The sequence below is a fragment of the Drosophila virilis genome, chromosome X (assembly GCF_030788295.1).
Source record: "Drosophila virilis strain 15010-1051.87 chromosome X, Dvir_AGI_RSII-ME, whole genome shotgun sequence".
Lineage (NCBI taxonomy): Eukaryota > Metazoa > Arthropoda > Insecta > Diptera > Drosophilidae > Drosophila > Drosophila virilis.
In genome coordinates, this window is record NC_091543.1 from 9,531,686 (window position 1) to 9,552,729 (window position 21,044).

General features: G+C 40.7%; 2 protein-coding genes across 7 annotated transcripts in view; one reads left to right on the forward strand and one right to left on the reverse strand.

Moving 5' to 3' along the window:
- hep (hemipterous) overlaps positions 1-21,044 on the forward strand; it is a 138,831-nt gene that overhangs the window by 67,692 nt on the left and 50,095 nt on the right. The window lies entirely within an intron of this gene.
- Positions 1-21,044, reverse strand: part of rsh (radish) — a 136,729-nt gene that overhangs the window by 46,264 nt on the left and 69,421 nt on the right. The window contains exon 1 of one of the 5 annotated variants that reach the window (XM_070209946.1): positions 19,525-20,298. The exons of the other annotated variants lie outside the window; for them this stretch is intronic. The gene's annotated coding sequence lies outside the window, so the exon portion shown is untranslated. Of the gene's footprint in view, positions 1-19,524; positions 20,299-21,044 lie in introns of those variants that run through there. 5 annotated transcript variants of the gene reach the window in all.

Below are 21,044 nucleotides of genomic sequence, written 5' to 3' on the forward strand. Positions count from 1 at the left end.
AGTAATTAGCACACTGAGAGAAAGTTTCTCCCAGAGTATCGAGAGTCTTCATTAGAAAGTTTTGCGCTTACACTGAAATAAAATTCTCTACAAATATTACTTAATTAAGAATTAAAAGTATTTAAATAACTATTTACTAAGCAAATTGCTCTAATGCCCCGATATATTTAGTCTACTCTAAATATGACTGTTTTAGGTATATTATTTCTCTGGGTGCAGTCGTTATTCGGCTGCCAGTTGAAGTAGACGCCGCAGTCAACGTTTACTCCAGTTTATGTGACCAGGAGTTGTAATTAGCCGGCTCGCAGGTCGTTATGCCAACAAAAGGCTTTGGGCTCGAGCTGCGTCCGAGAGTGGAGCCGACGCATTTGTTGATTAGACTGTAGCATATAATTATACAAATTGCTCAGGCCTTGCCATAACTTGGGGCAGCTTGGCGGCAGCCCCTAGCTGCATAGGATTGCATACGGCTCCAACGACTACACGAGGTCTCTGCCCCAGTCCCAGCTCCAGCCCCAGCCGCAGCTCCAGCTCACAAATATGACAGTCATGAGGCATTGCGACTGGGCGCCTGCCGCCACGTCGTGGCAAGTATGTCGTGTGGGCGTGGCACGTGCGTATTTGATATTTTGGGTCAATGGGGGCGTGCGAGTGTAGTGTCAAGCGTGGAGCGCGCAGCTCAGGCAGAGGCGTCATTGTTCTGGCGCCGTCGTCGATGTCTGTGACGGCATTTGGGTCACTTCACTTCATTTTTAATTAATTTGTAAATGAACACAAAGAGTGGATGGTGGAGTGCTAAGAGCCATAGGGCGTTGGGGGCTAAGGAACAAGCACTCGCATTGAGCGCGAGGGAGTACAAAATCATATAATACATATGCAGGCGTCGATACACACACACACACACACACACACACACGCACACACATGCACACTTATGCGCCTCGCCAAAAAGTATGCAATATAAATTCGATTGGCCACGCCCACTTGGCAAAGAAGCGCCAGCGGCTTGATGCGCCTCCTAATGAAATTAACGTGCGTACAAATATAGCGTCTGCTGTTAGAGCATCCTCCCGCCTACCGCCCCGCTCCGCCTCCTATCGAATATAACTCGCCACATGTGCGGCATTAAGCCACCAAACGAAAAACCGTCGCCTTGTTGCCACATCCCAGCTTTTCGCGGTTCCCGATGTGATTTACTTTGGGTCATTTGGCTGGCAGAGGGACACCGGAGAATCGTGCGGCCTTAAAGCCGCTATTCGCTTGATTTATAAACATGCAACACTCGTGCCACTTGTTGCATGTAGCCAGTGTGTGCAAGGCCAGGCCAGACGTATTGTCGCAAAGTTTAAATATTTATACGATTATTTTCCTATTTCGTTAGCTCTCACTACATCTCAATACCATGGACTGGGCATAGATTCGTCCTCCTCCTTTATAAAAAAGTGTTCTTTATCTTTAAGGAAAAATAGGCATATTTTGTTGGAGAGTGCCCGGCAAGGAGATACTCTACGTGAGGCAAAAGCAGCTTGATTTGCGACTAAAGGGTATAGGCACGCCCCAAACGCCCAATAGATAATGCAAATCCAATACAAAAGTTTTCTGTTTTAATTTCCAATTTGTAGTCCAAAAGACTTGCAACCATCTATGGCAAATATCTGCAGGGATGCGGTCTAATTGCCAGGCGGCAGCGAAAGGTCTCTAGACGGTGCTTTTGAATACAAATATATGTATATATGCATATATACATATGTATTCCCATTCTTAGCCCTTTTCTCTTATTCAGCTGTAGCCGCTCTGTTGAGCTCAGCTATTTACATAAAAGTTTCTTTAGAGGGGTATAAGAGGGTGGGTGGAACATATGTGGAATTGAGCTGAGGGTGGCCACAAAAGGAGAAAAACAGCAACCGAAGTGCAACAAAAGTTAATTCAGTTTTGAAATGGTTTCAAACGCGCAACTTTTTTCTTTTTTATCTTAAATATAAAACACTCGCACGCACCCACAAAACCTGTGTGTGTGTGTGTGTGTGTGTGTGTGTGTGTGTGTGTGTGTGAGTGTGAAAATCTTATGTTAGCGTGCCAAAACGAAAAGCGAAAAACTTTTATAAAAAGTTTTCTTTTTGGCATACCCTGCAGAGCAAATATATGGGGCAATTTGAAAGGGGCCAACATTATTTATAGAGTATCTTTTAAAGAGATATTCAGCTAATAACGACTTGGGTATGTTAAATGATTTTAAAAAGTGTATTCTGTCTGGCCGCAATTTTAGGGTAGACGGTATAAATGAGTCTATTATCTTGAAACTTGAATTTTTGAAATTAAAGTATTCAGTATAAAATATAACAATGTTTATAATCTGTACACTTTTACTTATATAGATATTTGCGTCTTATCCACGCGAGATAAGCAAAAATATATTTAGAATTCCCAAAGGGTTCTAGCAAAAAGTGAGCTATAAAACGAATAATCATCTTAGCTAATTGAAATTATGAAAGCCAAGCAAAATTTTACAGAGTATTTCATAAATCAGCCATTAAAGTTGCTCAGCTCGTTGAGTTTCTGTAACTGTGTGTGTGTGTGTTCGCGCTTGTGTTTGTGTGTGCGTGGTGTGTGTGAGCTGTCATTGTCGATTTGCGTGCACACAGTATAAGCAGCACTGTCATCGTCGGTCAATGTACCCCTAAATTGCTGTGGAGTCTACAAGCTCGGAGCTTTGCATTTCAGAAAGGTGAGTCAGCTGTGTAAAAGAGAAAGAAAGCTAGCGAGGAAGAGAGATAGCGAAAACTAGAGAGAGAGAGAGAGAGAGAGAGAGAGAGAGATAAAGGTAGATGGAGAGAGCGCCGAGTCAGCAGAATGCAATGGGTGGGGAGAGGCTGTACATAGTCAAGCGCTGTCTGAGGCATCGAATGCTTGACAATCTTTGCTCATTCACTCACATCCTTGTCCTCAACTTCGCCCTCGTTCTCGCTCAATCAATGTCAGCTATGCGACCGCCCAAACCTAAGCCCGTTCTGCCCCCAACGAAGCATCCTAGCAGAAGTTTCGCCTCGCTCAGTTTGCCTTTGATGCTGTCCGACCCGCTGTCTGTCTGTCTGTGGTCATGCTGCTCGCTTCTGGTTCACTCCTCCAGCTGCTGTCCTTAGACTTCTTTTCGCCTTGTCGCTTCGTTGTTGTAGTTAAATCATTCGGAATTTTATTGAGTAAACTGTTTTGTAATTATTTTCATCTGCTGCTGCTGCTACGTCATGCCAACCCCCGCATAACCCAAACCCTTCTCTCAGCTTCGTTATCCTGGCCGGTGTTTTTCAGTCTTTCGGCTGCTCCAATTAGCAAAGCATCAACATGTTGCGGTCCTTGGCTTGCCACTTGTTATCTTTTTTTTTTTGTCTTCTATACTGTGGCACAGATTTTGCCGCCGGAATTATATAATGTGCTCGAGAGAGATAGAGAAAGGAACAAAGATAGCCAGAGAGAGAGAGAGAGAGAGAGGACAGGAGGAGTGATTGCACAGTGTGTAGAGGTTGGGTATTGGGGCTTGAGCTCGCTTGCCACATCAACATGTTGGACAAGTCACGAAATGCCTCATCAAGTCAAACAGGATCACAATAAGCTTTGGTTATAAACAAAAGTAAAATACTATATATACACACACACATACACGCAGACATCTATGCACATCTACACACATATATGTGACAATTAAAGTGGTTGTGCAAGTGAATTGTATTCATTTATAACTAATAGTATCATAAGTTTATGGTTGATAGAAACATAAGAAAACCTCAGAATGTGACCATGGAGGTGACATGTGCCATGGACATAAAGTATTGGGCTAACCCTGTTGTACCAGCATGGACCATGATATAAGCTCAAGAACTTCAGTCTGCTACTTTTGTGAAGAGCCACTGGACGATGGCTAAAGAACTCAAGGGGGTTAGAGATAAAGACACTGCTTTCAGCTTATGCGTTGACTTTAGAAGCGTGAATAAACCGAAGAAAGGAGCAAGCTAATGTCAAAGACCATGCCTAAGCTGACCCATCAAGAGCCCATCAAGTAGACAGAATTCCTAAATTAAGCTATTTAAAAGGTTTAACCAATTATGTACGCATGAAATAACCTCCAAAGACCAGAACCCATTATTATTGTATTTGGCAAGTGAGCCTAGAGGTGCTTAGTCGGTAACTCAGAAGGATTTACTCAAACAATTAATGTGTGCCACATAATGAAGATGAATCCGATGGAGAATGAAGCTGGCAATGCCCATAAAGTGACCATAGAGGTGATAGCTGCTATGTCTGAAAAGAAAAAGAAGCTGACATTTTGGCAACAAGAGGCCAACAAGGAAAGTCAATCAAGTGGGCAAGGGTTTTAATTATAAATGCAATCAACGTTCGATGCGAAATTGACAAAAATAGCTAAAAACTGTCAAACTAATTGGCTGAAGGTATGCCGAAGTGCAGGATGCAAGCGACTAAATTGACCAAGGGGGCGATGCCGAAGGGTCATGTCTGTGTCATTTAGTGCATTAAAAAAAAAAGTGCTAGGCAAGAAGAGTGTCCGAGTTGATGAATGTTCAAGGCCACTTTCACATATTTAGAACAAGATAACAAGATAACTAGAAAAGTGACCAAGGAGCTTTTGTCGATAGGTCATGTCTGTGCCAATCGATGCATTTACACATCAGCCAACGAATTTATTTATCAGGGATTTTTTTGTTAAGAAAAAAGCGTCTGATTTAATGAATATTAAATTCCTTTTTAATCCATTTAGCAAGTAAATAGATAGATTTACCGATAAACTGCTTGCGAATGCAATCAGCTTGTCTCTTTGAATAAATCGATAAATTTATCGATTTTACTGTCTACAACCGATTGCTTTCACTTGCATATTTTGACTTTTCTAATAAATCGATAAACTATAAACTTATCGATAAGCTGTTTAGCATTTCCTTGAATATTTGTTTTTGATATACCTTGACTTTTAATTAAAGCAACTAAATGACTAACTAGAACTGTCCTGGAGCACAGCTAGTTAAGGACTTGGCTTTCATGTGGATATATGTATTTGGCACCAACAATGGTTAATGCTATAATACATATATATATATGTGTATGAGTGCGTATATATGTGTCCGTGTGTGTGTGTGTGTGTGTGTGTGTGTGTGTACTGTGGCTAGCAGTAGTAAATACTGATATGAATGTGTGTGGCGCACAACTTGGAACTTAATTAAATTCTTTACGTTTGGCAAACACAACAAAAAAACCAACAGAAAAAAAAGAACCGTCATCCTTGACACACCGAAGATCAAATACACTTGCAGCCATCAGGCTACCGACTTTGCAGACGTGTACGCAGAATTGTGATGCTGGAAGCTTTGCAGACAAAAACTAATTTCATGACTTATTCTGCCTATGATAGCTATATAATATAGCAGTTCGATCCAAAAACAAATTGCAGCTTATAAGTGTCGAGTTTTTTATTTTTAAACCAACTATGGCAGCTTTATGATATATTGATGTTTGATATATCGGCCATTTCCGACATATGTGAGCGTTACACATCTTATGACAAAATCATAATACTCTTCTAAAATAGGGCATAACAAGAAAAGAAGAAAAAAAGCGATGGAAATTCTGCCCACGACTAACAACGGGCTAGCCAAAATGAAAGCAATAACTTCAAACTTCAACACCAACAGGGCTAACACACACACACCCGCACACACATAAACACACACACACACACACACATAGCACATGTCATTTAAGTTTTATACGCATTTGCCGTCTAATGGGTCAGGTGATTTTCTATTGTCGTCGCCTGCTGCCCTAAGTCTTGCTGCTGGACTCTGCATGTTTAATCCAAATTACTAAAATATACACAAACACACACACGCGGACACACACACACACACATACACTCGCACATACACACACAAATCGCCCCCTCTTGGAGCGTTGCTTTGTTTGAGCTGCTTTTTTTTTTTGTTTGCATTCCCTTCCATGAGTGTGTCCAACTGTGTGTGTGTGTGTGTGTGTGTGTAGGTGTGTGTAGGTGTGTATGTGTGGGTGTGGCTTGGCTCTGCGTCCACGCTGTTCTTGTGTGTGCGTGTGCGTGTGTTGGTGTGTGCGTTTTTCGTGTTTTAATGAATCTGTACGAGCAAGTCGGCCATTCTATTTGTAAATGCTGTTAATTGAGCTTAAGCTAAACGCTGTGTCTTAGCGTTGCCTTACCCCCTTGCTGGCTCCGCCCTGCCCCGCCCACATACGGACCCTAATGCCAGTTACCTGTTTCGTTAGCCGGCGCCAAGCCAGCTGATAGGCTGCTTCAATTAGTGAGCGTTTGCAGCGCTTCAATGTGGTTCTTATCGCCTGCTGCGTATACCCTGTAACCACATTGGTATGTCCGCGAAAGGGTATGATAAAGTTGTGCCCTAGCTTGTGACAGACAGCAGCGAGTATAGTCAGTGAAAATTTCTACTGGCTCCGGCCTCAAAAATGAGCTATGACTTGTGGCATATGCAACATGTTGATTGCTTTCTTAATGCTGATAATCTTTTGCTAAGATTGTGTAATTCTCACAAAAGTCATTTAAGAAACGAATTTGTGCAAAATTGTTGAATGGAGGTTCAGCTGGCTACAGGGTATATGCAAGTTGAGCACATTTTTAATTGGAGCTCCATGCAATTATGAACTTAACAGAAAAGTAATTTTCTAAAAATTTCTAATTCCTTCAGTTTTCAAACATGAAAGATTTCGAATGGTGTTTATAATCAAAATCTTTTCTTTAACCAAAAAATTCTGTTCAAGCTGCGATTTTCAGCAATAAATTAATTAATTTTATCCTATTCCACACCAATTTCTCTCTGCTGCTCTTATCACATGCCACGTGGAGGTTATCCTGTGTACAACATGGTTGGGGAACAATTGGGGTCAGACAGCACACACACACACACACACACACACACAGAGGCACACAGGCATACAAACACATAAATATCATAACAATGGGCAACGTTTGGCAAATAAACGCGGCCCAATTGCCACGAAACTAAAATACTGTCTCAATATGAGTAATATTAATAATAATAATAATAACAATAATAACATTATTACTATTATTATTATTATGTTCACGGCGCCTGCATTTGCCACGTTTAGTTTATGCTTTTATACCCTTGCAAAGGATACTTTAACTTTGTCTCGAAATGCGCAACGCATAAATGGAGACGTCTCACTTGAGGAGTTATCTCAAGACATTTTCAGAACCGGAACCTTATCATATAGCTTGCATGAAAAAATTGAGTTGAACTTAATACATTTCAAAGATCCAACGTGCAAGGGTATTCAGTCTTCGTTCTTTCTTTAAATTGTTTTATTTTTTTTTTTTGTGCGAGCGTTTTTTCTTGTTGTTATTCTTTTTGCGACATTTCCCCCAAATGCTGTCCGGTTGTCAAATATTTCAAGAAATGACAGCTGTTAATGGCATTATACATCCTGCAAGGAGTGTGTGTGTGTGTGTGTGAGAGAGAGAGATAGAGAGGGGGTTGGAGCAATTTCAGGTGAGTCGCCGTTTGACCGAGTCAGTGCTAAGTGCTGCTGATAGCTGTTGGACGGGGACCAAAGCTGCGAATCGAAAAGAAATACGGGGATAAAGTGTGGACTGGGCTGGACTGGAGTAGAGTAGAGGAAGTTACTCGTTAGCTCGAGCTTGTACTTGTTCCATTAGATTGATGGCATCGATGGCTTGGCCTGGTCTGGTCTGGTCTGGCTGTGGCGCCGTTGTTGTTTATGGCCAGGCCTTGAGTGTTTGGCCCGAATAGCTGCCATAACAATTTGCGTTTTATGATGGGCACGAAAACTGTTGCAGATTTTTGAGAATTGTGGCAGCAGCAACAGCAGCAGCTGTCAATCCTGCAGCATTTGCCTGAAACGAGCTGGGTTATGAGCGCGACTCAATAGAAAATGCCATTCAAGTTTCTGTGTAGTAGCCAATCAATCAGTTAGTCAACGGAAACTCGTTAAGAAAACAATCAATTACGAGTCTACGAGTATTTCAACTGGCAACTACTCTTTGCTGAATATATATTTTTTATTACTAGCTATAGTAGCGGCATATAATTCATTAATTAATGGATGAGTATAGTCCTATGAACATAGGCTATGTGAGGGTCTGATTACTGCCTTTGGCTCTAATCAATCGATAGCTTGTTAACTAATCGATTCTTAAAATTATTGTGCACCAGTTCATTCGTTCATTCGTTTAATTAAAATGTTAATAAGGTCTGAGCTAGTTAGGCTATTTAAGAGTCAGCGCCAATCAGTCGATCAGTCAGTCAGTCAACAAACATCAGTAATCAATCAATCAAACAGTTCGAACTTCGAAGTTAATGAACTGGCAGTAAGTAAAGATCGCTCTTCATTTCTCAAATCCTCAGAAAACTATTGAAAATCAAAGAGCTGTAACTCATTTCAATCAATCAATCCTGTGTCAATATTTGTTTACTGCTAGGAAAAGCGTTTTCAACAGTTTTCGTTAAGTTTTGACAGTTTGTTGGAATCAAACTCAAAGCAATTCAGGCAAGTTTATTTCGGAACTGTTGCGTCCATCAATCAGTCAGTCAGCGTTAATCATTAGGCAATCAATCATGTTTGGGTCAATGATGTTCGCCTGCCAGCTTGACCATAGAAAATCTCGCCTAAACAAGAAATTATGATATCATTTGGCTTCCTTGGCTCAGCATCTAAGCCTTTGAACAAACTTTGAAAGTAACTCAAGCTATTTAAGGCAAGTGAGAGCTTGCATAACAAATTCAACGACGCCTCTGGCGGCGTTCAATCAGTTAGTCAACGAAACTTATTGACAAATCAATCAAGTTTGCGAGGCACAGCTTTAATTGAATTTACCTACACACAAAAATGCAAAAAAAAAAGAGCCCCAAACATATAATACACATACTTATAAACGTGGTGAGCTTCATAAATCAATCAAGTATAATCCATCAATTAAAACAAAATGAAACTAAGGTCCCAGGCGCTGGATACGTTATTAATTCATTCATAAACCTATCAATGGCTAATGAAACGTGCACATCGAGTCGAGCCAAGACGGGACAAGAGCAGACGGCCTTGACGGGAGCTGTGCCTAGCCAAGCTTGTGTGTTAACCAACACTGGACAATGGCGTTCATCATATAGTGCGCATACATAGTTTGGGCCCCCAATGGACCACATTGTTGCTCATTTGCTGCCACTTACTCTTTCGGGCCATCTAAAAATGGCCAGCGCCAGCGGCGCTCATAAATTAACTCGAACGCGTGTCGCAGCCGGAAACCCTTGCGACCCAATGTGGCTGCCCTCTTCCCGAGTCTCTTTTCCCACTGCGCGTTACGCCCACACAGACCCAGAACTTTGTGTTTGGGTCTGCTTCGGTCAGCGCTTTATATTCAAACTGCAATTAAGTATAAAAATTAAAAGGGGTGTGACCGTCATGCCTTAAGGCAAAGCACAAGATATGCTTTGTATAGCAGTTGGCCCAAAGCAAGCGCTACAAATTCACAAATTTATCTTGCATTTTGGTTTTACTTAGCACCCATAACTCAGAATCTACTGCCCTGTTAACTGGGCACGCAGTGCTGAGCAGGCTGCCATTTGGTAGAGTTCGTATGCGAAAATACTTGCAGTTCCCGAGATCCCTATACTAAGGATAACATCTATCTAGAAGGCTGGAACTGTTGCGTGCAACACGGTCTCAATTAAGTTGACAGCTTACGTTTGAGCATTCGAGAAATTCGAAAGAATTTTCAGAGCCCAAGGCGTTGTTTCTTTATGCTGACGCATTTTTCTAAGAAATTAAGAACTTTAATTTGTTTGACAATTAAAATAATTACTTTTCTATTCACTGAAAAGAGCCGTACTGTAAGTACGTGGTACGTAAATTATTTACTTCCAACAAGCTTAAGAAAACACGGCTAAAAACTGGAGAAACAAAAAAAAAAAACACTTCATAAATTGAGCACCAGGCTGTTTAAATACATTCAAGCTTAGGCGAGGAGCTTAGCTAATTTTCATTTTAAATATTTCTACTGTAGCTGGAAATTTAAATCTTCTCTTGAGCTTACAATTTTTGCTTGTTTTACTGTTCTGCATCTTACGCGGCGACTTTTTATTTTTAGATACATGTTGGGGCTCACAAAGGATTACTCTTAGCGCATATGCAAGAAAATTACCCGCGAGAGCAGGAAAACTGATATGTTTCACAGTTTTAGGGGCTTAGACGGGCTTTTGGAAACCTTTTGCCTCAGGCCTGGCCAACAGGCGGAAATGAATATATGTTTTTCTTTTTATCTAATTACTTTCCATAGGTATTCACACGAAGTGGGTGAAAAAGGCAGGGTTAATTATAAATAGGGTTAGGTTTCGAATTATGTAACTGATTGCAATACAATTAGTATACAATTCACACCTAGGGGATATTATGGCTACATTCTTTAAATTATTAGTAAATACTTCCTGAGTTGCATGAGATTAGAATTGTTCCATATATTTTTTCCACGTCAGAAGCATATTGCTTGTTCAAAAAGTTTCTCACTTCAATATTTATAAAATACTGCTCTTTACCGTACTTTTTGTGCAGCATTTACTAGCACTTCAAAGTTATCCAACACTAGCAGCGCACTCAAAGAAGCACAGCTGCCTTGGTGCTTGACTACCTCTGACTTTGTTAGATAACTTTGTATATATAATAATTAAGTAATTTTTTTTGATTTAGTTTAATCAAAAAGAGTATGACGAAAATCATAATAGGGAAAACAAAATAGGAAGCATCTGCCATAGGCAAAGAGTTCGTCTAGAGAAACCTGATAAATGGACATAGCTGAGCAATACGTCACATGTCTCCTGGTTTAAATTAAAGCTGATGTATGGTAGAACTTCGAAGTTGAAAGTGTATTTAATATGCGGCGTGCTGTTCATACTTGCTTTTTATGTATATTATTTTATATGTTGATTTTCTTGTAAGGTTCTTTCTGATTGGAACGCGCTGCTCCACTTCACGTCCTATATTCGATATCACTTTTTTCTCTATCGCAATTGCAATTCCGTGGAACGTGTTTGCGACGTGAAACACATTCAATTTGTAATGAAAATGTGTGAATGTGTGGCATGCTGCACTACGCGTTACTTATGACAGCACAAAGTTCATATTTTCACTTTGTAGCCAAAGAATATCTCACTTGAATCAAGAATGTGCGGGTGTGTGTGTGTGTGTGTGTATGTGTGTATGTGTGGCAGAGCTTACCCACGAGGCACTGCGCTGGATTTGCGGTTGACCTGTGGCAAGAGCGTACGATGGCTTTGATCAGGCGTTGCATTGTGGCACAACCTGCGCTTGCAACAAGACTTGAGGAACTACGAACATGGCTCAGCGCCCAATTGCAGCTGGCCATAAAAACTGGCAACTTGACCAATTTTCGTTGATTTCGTGCAGCAAATTTGTGCAACAATTTGCAAGTTTAATGCAACAGATAACTACGCAATGCCAGTGCCAATGCCAACTTGGAATGCACATGTTCGTCGTAAATCTGTTGAATGCATTTCTTATTATTTACCTCAAGAAAGCGCATAGTCCTTGGCCAGCACCTATCAATTATTTATAGCGGTCCCGATTGTACGTTTAATGTCCAAAAATAACGCCCCCAAATTGGATACGTATGGCCAATATGACCACATCGATCTCAGGGACTATGAGAGGCAGAGTCTTAAGACTTCTTATATAAATTCAGGAAGGTCTTTCAAAGTGGTAAAGAGAAATATTCAACTAGATTATTAGGGTGTATGTTGCCTCGGATCAGTCAGTTAAATGTTGTGTATTCGATTTAGAAACTGCTGCAAGAAGTTTTTACTTCAGATACATATTTTGCAGGCTTTATTTCTGTTTACGGGGTATTGGCCAGTCTCTGGCATTTTACATGATAACTTCTTTTTGTAATTTTCAGTAAATCCACCCGCAGTTATAGTTAGATATAAAGCTTCACTAGAAACTGAAGAAAACAATGCAACCTCATCGATCTCAGAGATTAAAAGAAGCAGAGACTGAAGTCTTGGTATACAGGGTATTAACAAGTCTCTGGCTATGCACATAATGCTTTCTTTTTGTACTTTTGGCCTCTTTGGCGCTCTCGAAATTGCCTTTGGCGGCCATTAATTAATGGTGGTCACGCTCGTAAAGTGCAATAAAGCTATTGCCTCATAAGCAAACAAGGGCGTTCGCCCGTTTTGTTTGGCTGGAAGCGCCGAAGGCGACCGCAGAGAAATCCCAAAAATAAATCCAATTTTAGGTCTTCATTAAAAGCGAAAAAACCGTGAATAAATTGCGGCGAAACAAAATTATCGAGTTAAAAAACATGTGGAAGTGCAATTCGTTTGGTTCGCTTTTAATTGCAATCTGCTGCACACAAAATTGGACTGAAATTCGATGAAGCTGGGCTGGACGAGCCCAACGTATGGCGCATATATCGATGGGTAATTGGACGCAAAACGTCACGAATATGTTGAAAGAGCTTTTTGTGTGCAACTAATTGGATGACAAAAGTTTTGGTCGTGCGGATCAATTGAACAAAAAAATATTCGGAAAACAAAACAAGCTGAAACCTAATAATTTGATATACACTGACTGCATTGACTGTTGGCCAGTAGGTTGTGTCTGACATATATATTTCTATTTTTTTTTTTTTTTTTTTTTTTACCATTCGTTGTTTCCATTTTAAATTCGATGACAAGGGAATATGGAGTTTGGCTCATTTTTTGAGGAATTACCCTAACGAGCCGAAAAGTTCCCAACTATCTAAAATGGAACTTTAAAAAATCATAATCTGATTATTTGCTGAGAGTGCACAGGTCTTGGAAGGGACCGACTAGTAGATACCCTGAACGGCCATTACAATATCCTATACACAAGCTTTAGTTGCAGATTGGCTTCTTCTTGATTATTTTCGGTCTCTATTGTCCGATCTTGGGTTTTCGACGCGGCTCACAAAAGTGTCTGCATGTGAAAGCGCAAATCTTTCAGAGTAAGTTTACATTTTTTTTGAGAAAGGCAACCAAATAGTAAAATATATCATATATAATCTGTTTATGCTAAACGAGCACAAGAATACAGAACGATGTGTATTTGGCTCTTAAAATTGTGAAGTTGTGCTTAAAAATCCACAACCCAAAGTTAATGTTATAATATAAATAAATCAAATTAGGTAAATTTCAAAATAAAAATCTGCATTTTGATCGCAATAAGAGCAGAAGAGCAGAAAAAATAGCTATGTGGCTTGTTGGACATGAACATGAAGCAAAATAAATATAGAAAATTCCTTCATGCTCTCAACAGAAAATCAGATATTGGCTAAATGGCCTCAGAACTGTAAGTTACGCAATATATATAAATGTTGCACAATAAATACAGATGGAGATGCTCAGTTTGAATGGCAAGCATAAAAAATGAATGCTCTAAATGTGGGCGTGTGTGTGTGCTTGAATGCATTTGAATAAGACAGTCGTGAATATTTGAATGCCAATTGGCAGTTGGCTGCGTGCAGTAAACGCGAATTTCGATTCAAATTGCGAGCAAGATGTCAGCAGCGAGCAGACAAAACTTGTTGCACCAGCCGCAAACTGTGTAAAATTGTGGCAAGCCGAGTTGTGTGCGGCTGGTGGGTGGTGTGTGTGGTGCTGCTGTTGCGGGCTTTCGGTATTAAGGGGGAGTTGTACGCAGTGCTTGCAATGTAAAAGCTGAACGCAAAACTTGACTCACATTTCATTCATAACACACACAGAGAGAGAGAGAGAGAGAGAGACAGAGAGGGAGAGTGCTTGAAATGGAGATAGAAATGCAGCTGGGGCTGCTAGCCAAGTGAACGCTCATTCATTTGTTCGCTGTCAGCACACACACACACAGGCACACACATAATGACACACACACATACTGTAGGTAGTTTCATTCATTAAAGTTACTTTGACAAACTGAGGCGCACTTTGCTAACTCTTTGGCATTTGTAATGCGCTTTAGCGTGTGTGTGTGTGTGTGTGTGTATACACATAATACCTACACATGTGAACGTAACACTGCTGTACTTTGAACTTCAAAAGCACGCACACACACACATCCACACACTCATACACGCACCGTGTCGAATGTAAGCGGTGTGTAAAAGTGCGTTAAATGTGTGTCATTGCTGTTGCCTACTTTTTGGGGCACGAGAGCGAGAAATTCGGAACTCGCCCAGATAAGCGATTTATCTAGCCATATGATATCTATATAGCTAAAATAGATATCGCCCATAGATTAACAATGCATATAAAGCATACGCATGTGTATCACGACCAGACAGGAGCAACAGCTGAAACTGAATCCAAGAGCAAATAGCTCTATCAGCCCTTTAGCTACGTCTGTAAGTGTGAATATGCCCTTTATGAACAATTTGATATATTTAGTTATGGGCTGGCTATGAAGGTATCTGGGGAAGCGCTTAAAGAAATAAATTATCTATGCCCCATTGATAGAGACACCATAGCTTGGAGAGCTGTGTGTCTGAATACTCGGATGCATTCGTTGGGCCACATCGGAAACCAACCAAAAGCGATTATGTTCTCAAACTATAAATCAGGGCTGAAAGTCAAAGACAAGTTTGTGGTTCGCTGCACGATTCAAATCAAGTGCCTACTCTTAGGTTAGGCTCTTCAAAACGCTTTTACACATTCCCCAACTCAGATTTTTGGCTTGTCATACATTCTTAAAATTCGTATTTCAGTTTTAATGTAGCTCTATCCAAAATTGGCATCCACTTTCGCTATGGATTAAAAATAATTAAGCCTTACGATTTTTGAAAAAGGATTTCAAGAAGGATAATATGATACGTTTTATCTATGCGAGCAAAAGCTGAGACTCTGAAAGTAGGTGGATAAGCTATCTATCTGAACCCATTAAAAAAGGGTATAATCTATTTGTGCCAATGTATTTAAAAGGCAAAGCGAAGCATCTCCTACCCCATATAGTATAAATATTCTTGAAAAGCATCAATAGCCGAGTTGATCTAGCCAGATCCGTCTTGAAATATGGAATATAGGTCCTTCTAGTGCCCGCGCAGTACGAGTTTTCGATATTCGATAACTTGCCCCGTTTCCAAGCAATCGATAAAAATCAATATCAAAATCCTATTTTCTGAGCAAATCTCGTAAGTTCGAGTCACCAAACTTGACATATAGCTTCCAGCTTAAATTGAGGCTTACAATTATAAGAGGGGGAATAGCCAGAAATGTAGATATGATTAGATAACACTATAATATGATATAATATATTGCTCTGTATACTAGTTTTTTTTGGGTTTATAAATACGGAGAAAAGCTGGGAAAGATTAGTCTACTGTAAGTCACTATAGAAAGAAATCAACACTGGAGTCAGAGCTTAAGCTTCGGATATGATCAAACAGTATCCAAATCAATCGATCTTAGCCCATGTATGAACCATCATACATTATTCAGATATATGTGAATATATATTATTCAAAGATTTGCAGCAGACATAGATGAAGAGATGGATGTGGACAAAAGCAACAGTTGACTTGTCTAGATAAATAAACATACGATTTGGGATTGGAATCTAAATGAAATGTTATATACATATATATGTCGGAACAGAGAAATCACTTTCCTTGCAATTAGGCATACTGGCAGTACAGCAAGTCCCGAGTGTCGTTATAGTCACAAAATAATTATATTTTTAGGAGCGAGCACGTCTGTTCTCTATGACTTCCACTTTTAGAATGAATAATTTTCATCGTCCTCGAGCATACTACTCATGCTCTTGTCATTCTATATTCTTCTCTGACTTTTAGTACTGTTAGTGAACATTCAACACTATAGCAAACTGGACGTTATACAACACACTCGGGCCATGCTCGGCAGAGACTATCTTTTTTGTCTCACACCATGCTTTCAGTAGCAACCCTAATACAAGTAGGACAGTTATGTTAAATAGCAGTACCTTCTGTCAAATTCTCTGATTCTTACTAACACTTAATCGTTAGCATTCAAAATAATACTCACAATAATTTATTGGATACACGACACGGCCTTCCTGACATTTCACACGTCCTCGTGTGTACATTTCGCTTAGATCATGCCATAGTCAAAATTGTTGGGTAAAATTTATTAGTCATTACTTTACTTTAAGAATAGCTTTACAAACAGCAGTATCATCGGTCATTGTAGGTTTTATTTTTTTTTATTTTTTTTTTTTTTTTTTTTTTTTTTTGTTGTTGTTCTGTCATCACACGTCTATAGGCTCTTGCTGCCCAGCAACGATAACATGGAGCGGATCCATACAGGTCTTTCAACCTCTGACCCCCGCCATAATATCACCCGCTTCAGCACGCCATGATCGAGCACTTGTGCACGGCGTGAGTATTATGGTGCGGTCTTAGCCATCGTGTATGAGCCCAACCGTACTCTCTCTTAGTGCCACAGTGTCTTGAGCAATGTCCTCAACATTGTCACACTCATCATCTCTCAAATCTATCAACTCCTCCGATACATTGTTGCTTGGAAAAGCTCGCAAATACTCATGTGCATACTTAAACGTGCGCTTACTCGTCAATGACTTTAATAAATATCTGTCTCCATCAAGTATTTCGATTATCTCAAAAGGTCCCTTAAACTTGGGATCTAACTTTGTTTGATTTCGTTCTTCCCTCTTGAGTAGGACATGATCACCAAGCTTATATTTTACAATTTTTGCTTTATTTTTATCAAACCTAGCCTTATCATATTTAGCGTTATTCACCATGTTATCTTTCGCTTGTGCTCTTATTAAATCTTTATCAATTGTTTTTTCATCTGATATTGTTATCATTCCTAACGGCCTTGCCTCTTTACCGATTAGCAATTCTAACGGACTATATTTCGTTACACGATTTGTCGTGCAATTTATTGCCAGCTGTATGTCTTTTAAAGCGTCTTGCCAGGATCGCTGACTACTCTCAACCGCTGTGAGCATGCTCTTCAAGGTGCTCATGACACGCTCTACTTGGCCGTTTGCTCGACTGGCGCCCGTCGCAATCAGGTGTAAACCTATCTTCTGCGAAGAACAAAATTCCCTAAACCTTGTGCTAGCAAAACATTTACCCTGATCAGCTATGATGCGTGCCGGCACTCCGAATAGTGCAACAGTTTCTTTGACTGCCTTAATGCAGTTTTCCGTATTAAGGTTCAGCGTATGTTGAAGGTGAACAAATTTTGTGAATGCATCAACTTGAACTATGATGTACTCTTTTAAGTCGTTTTTGCCACTTAATTTTCCGGTTATATCAATATGCACAGTGTGCCAGGGTATGTCATCTTTAGGAATCGGGTGCATTTCTATTTGTAGCTTACCAGATGGTGGTTTTGACACTCTACAGGTAATGCAATTTTCTACAAACTTTTTCACATACTTAGACATCTTCTCGAACCAGTAGTTGGCATACATTTTGTCTAGAGTTTTCTTCCACCCTAAATGCATTATGGCTTCGTGAACATTGTTAATGACTGACCATCTAAAGGCTCTAGGTATTACAGGCAAACATTTTGTGCTGCCATTTCTTTGAATCCTTCGATATAATACTCCTGCTCTCAATTCGTACGACGCTGAGATAGCTTCTCCCATCTTATGGTTTCGCAATTTTAAGGTTATGGAAGCAATGTCAGAATCTCGTTGCTGTTCGGCTAGAAGCCAATCGTCGGTTATCTCAGCTAGGTTTATGTGCATTTCAAATTTGTCGGCCTCGATGGAGACTCCAAAGCCTAATCCGAGTATATCACGGCCTATCAATACATCGTATTTCAAAAACTTATCCATTATTACATGAAATAATATTTCTAAGGAGTACTGATCAATTTTAACAGTAGCCAAGATTTGCATAGTGCTATACACAGGATTTTCTCCAATACCCCTCAAAACTATCAAATTATTAATTCTTTTTCCGGAAAATTTCTCGGCACAACTCTCTCTGATGAGCGTACATTCCGCTCCAGAGTCAAAACAAAATGGAACGAGCTCACCAGATTGACGCAGGATTCCTTTTGGCTCGGACACACAACAGATGTTTATACGCTTGTCATGTGATCCAACACCGCTCGTAGAAACTCCTTTCGTACATGAAGACGCAATGTGGCCAGCATCGCCACATTTGAAGCAGGTAACGGCAGATCGAACTTTAGGTAATGCTGAGTTTTTTGACACGTTGCCTTCTTCATACTTCCTCTTGCGACATTCGACCATTTTGTGTCCGAGGTTTCCACAATGATGACATTTAATGCCATATGTTTTCGATCTCTTGCGATCTGGTTCCATTGGGATATTTGGCTGTAGACCTCCATTTGACCTTCCATAAGCATAGGCCTTCAGATGCTGTTGCATCTCGTCTTGACTTTTAATATTAGTCGTATATAACATACGTTGCAGACTTTTGTCGATTTTCGATGTATGTGCCAAAACAACTGAGACTGCAATTTCCTCCATGTTCGCTGTCTTCCATTTGGATAAAAGTGAGGTCACAAGACGGCTCGCATATACGGAGAGGCATTCGCCATCATTCGGTCGGCCATTAAAAATGTTCATTAAAGTTGCCGCCGATGTTTCCATTCCCACGAAACGTTGCAAAAACAATTCCTTAAAATTTTGCCAGTTCATTCCAGTATAGCATATTTGAGAAAGCCAGGGCGAGGCGCTTCCTTCTAGGGAGCCGCTGAGGGTCATCACCAGTGTACTGCCCTCAATAGGATTATCGTCAAGTATTATGTCCACAGTTTTGCACCAGGCATTTGCATCTGCGCCTGCAATGTCCGGGTTGAACTTTGGCAACGAGATGCTCTTCTTTGTTGAGGATGCTGAATTTGATATCTGCATTGCTTTAATAATCTCAAGAATATTTCGATTTTGAGATTCCAAAAGCTGACGCCACGAATCGTCAGAATTGCCTCGTGGAGGGGCATCGCCTAATCCCACTTCTGATGTCGGAACAGAGAAATCACTTTCCTTGCAATTAGGCATACTGGCAGTACAGCAAGTCCCGAGTGTCGTTATAGTCACAAAATAATTATATTTTTAGGAGCGAGCACGTCTGTTCTCTATGACTTCCACTTTTAGAATGAATAATTTTCATCGTCCTCGAGCATACTACTCATGCTCTTGTCATTCTATATTCTTCTCTGACTTTTAGTACTGTTAGTGAACATTCAACACTATAGCAAACTGGACGTTATACAACACACTCGGGCCATGCTCGGCAGAGACTATCTTTTTTGTCTCACACCATGCTTTCAGTAGCAACCCTAATACAAGTAGGACAGTTATGTTAAATAGCAGTACCTTCTGTCAAATTCTCTGATTCTTACTAACACTTAATCGTTAGCATTCAAAATAATACTCACAATAATTCATTGGATACACGACATATATATATATATATATCTATATTTTGTATTAAAATTATATACAGACCGCTGCGGCTGCGGTTGCTGCTGCTGCTGGCGCTGCTGCTGGTCGATTGCTGCTGCGGCTGATGTTGCTGCTGCTGCTGCTGCTGCTGGTGACGGCGACCGTAGCGCAGCGCCGCAGCGTCGGTGGCGACGGACTCGGCCACCGCGCTGCCGTTTGTTGTTGTTGCTGCACGCGCCCAAAACTATGCAACACGCGCCTCCAAGTGCCGCGCACAAAAACAAAAACAAAATAACAATAACTTTTTGCGCGCTTTACTGTTTTCGACTTCTTTTTGCTTTTTTGTTTATTTGATTTTTTATATTATTTTGGATATGTGAAGTGCGGCACAGGAACAAAAAAAAAGTAATGTAAATAGAGAAAGAGCGGGAACGAACAATAAATTTATGCGCAGAGACTGAGCTAGCGGGGTCGTGTCGGTCGAGGGGACGCGGGCCGGCAGGAGCAAGTAAGCACGCGGAGCGGGAAAATGGTAAACGTAACGCTTTGGGCCAATTTTCATTTGTATTTACAGTTTACGATGCGAACAATACCAAAAAAAGGCCGCGTTTATATCTGATGCGAAACTCTCTACTAGCCAACTCTCGACTCAACTCAACTCGAATCAACTCGACTCGACTCGACTCGACACGATATTGGGGAACCCGCGTGGCGACTTTCCTCTCGCCTCCTAGCTCGCGGACTCTGAATGTTTTGGGGCGCGGTGTGCTCGTCTTGGCGCTTGGGGCTCTGCTCTGCTGCTGTTGTGGCACGTTGAGGTTTTCAACACCAACTGATGCACGGCAAGCGTGCGTTGTCATTGCCATCCTCAGCCTGGCGCTGGCATCCCTTTTCTCGGCCAAGTTGGCAGCGCGGCGCCAGTTAACAGCTGATGGGCCAAGCGACAGCAGCTGTTCAAAGCTTTTGCTAGCTTTTATAACGTTTCTCCTGGCTACAGCAACAACTGCCATTGAGTTAAGCTTACGGCAAAGCTCTCTGGGATATGCGCATAAGTTGGCAGCCCCCTTTTCTGTTAGCTATTTGAATTTCAAGATTCGCGCCAACAATTTGATGCACTGGCCCGAGTTGAAGCAGGCTTTTTTAAGGGTATAATATTTTTCTAATATGTATATAACTGGCAGAGGCAGGCCCATAAAATATATATATACTCTTGAACAGCAGCTGCTTCCGGGCCGAGCTAGTCACGTCCGTCTCTCGGTCCGAACGTCTGTCCATGTATATGAGGGCATTGCTCTCGGAGGCTTAACAATTTTGAAATGCACGAAATGGTCGAACTTATGTGAAATCATAAATAAATTAATCCATGTCCACAAAATTGCTATCGACATCCTGTATTTTGTACATGTCGTGGTGCTTTTAAGAGTTACAACAAATTTGGTATGTAGGATGTCCTTGGGCATATAGAGTATACGTTTGGTATGATAATATAGAGAGATGTATCCAATACAAGCTTGGCGAAAAGCTTTCACTTTAAGTTATTTAAAATTCTGCTTCGATAGCATTGCAAATATAGTTTCCGTGGT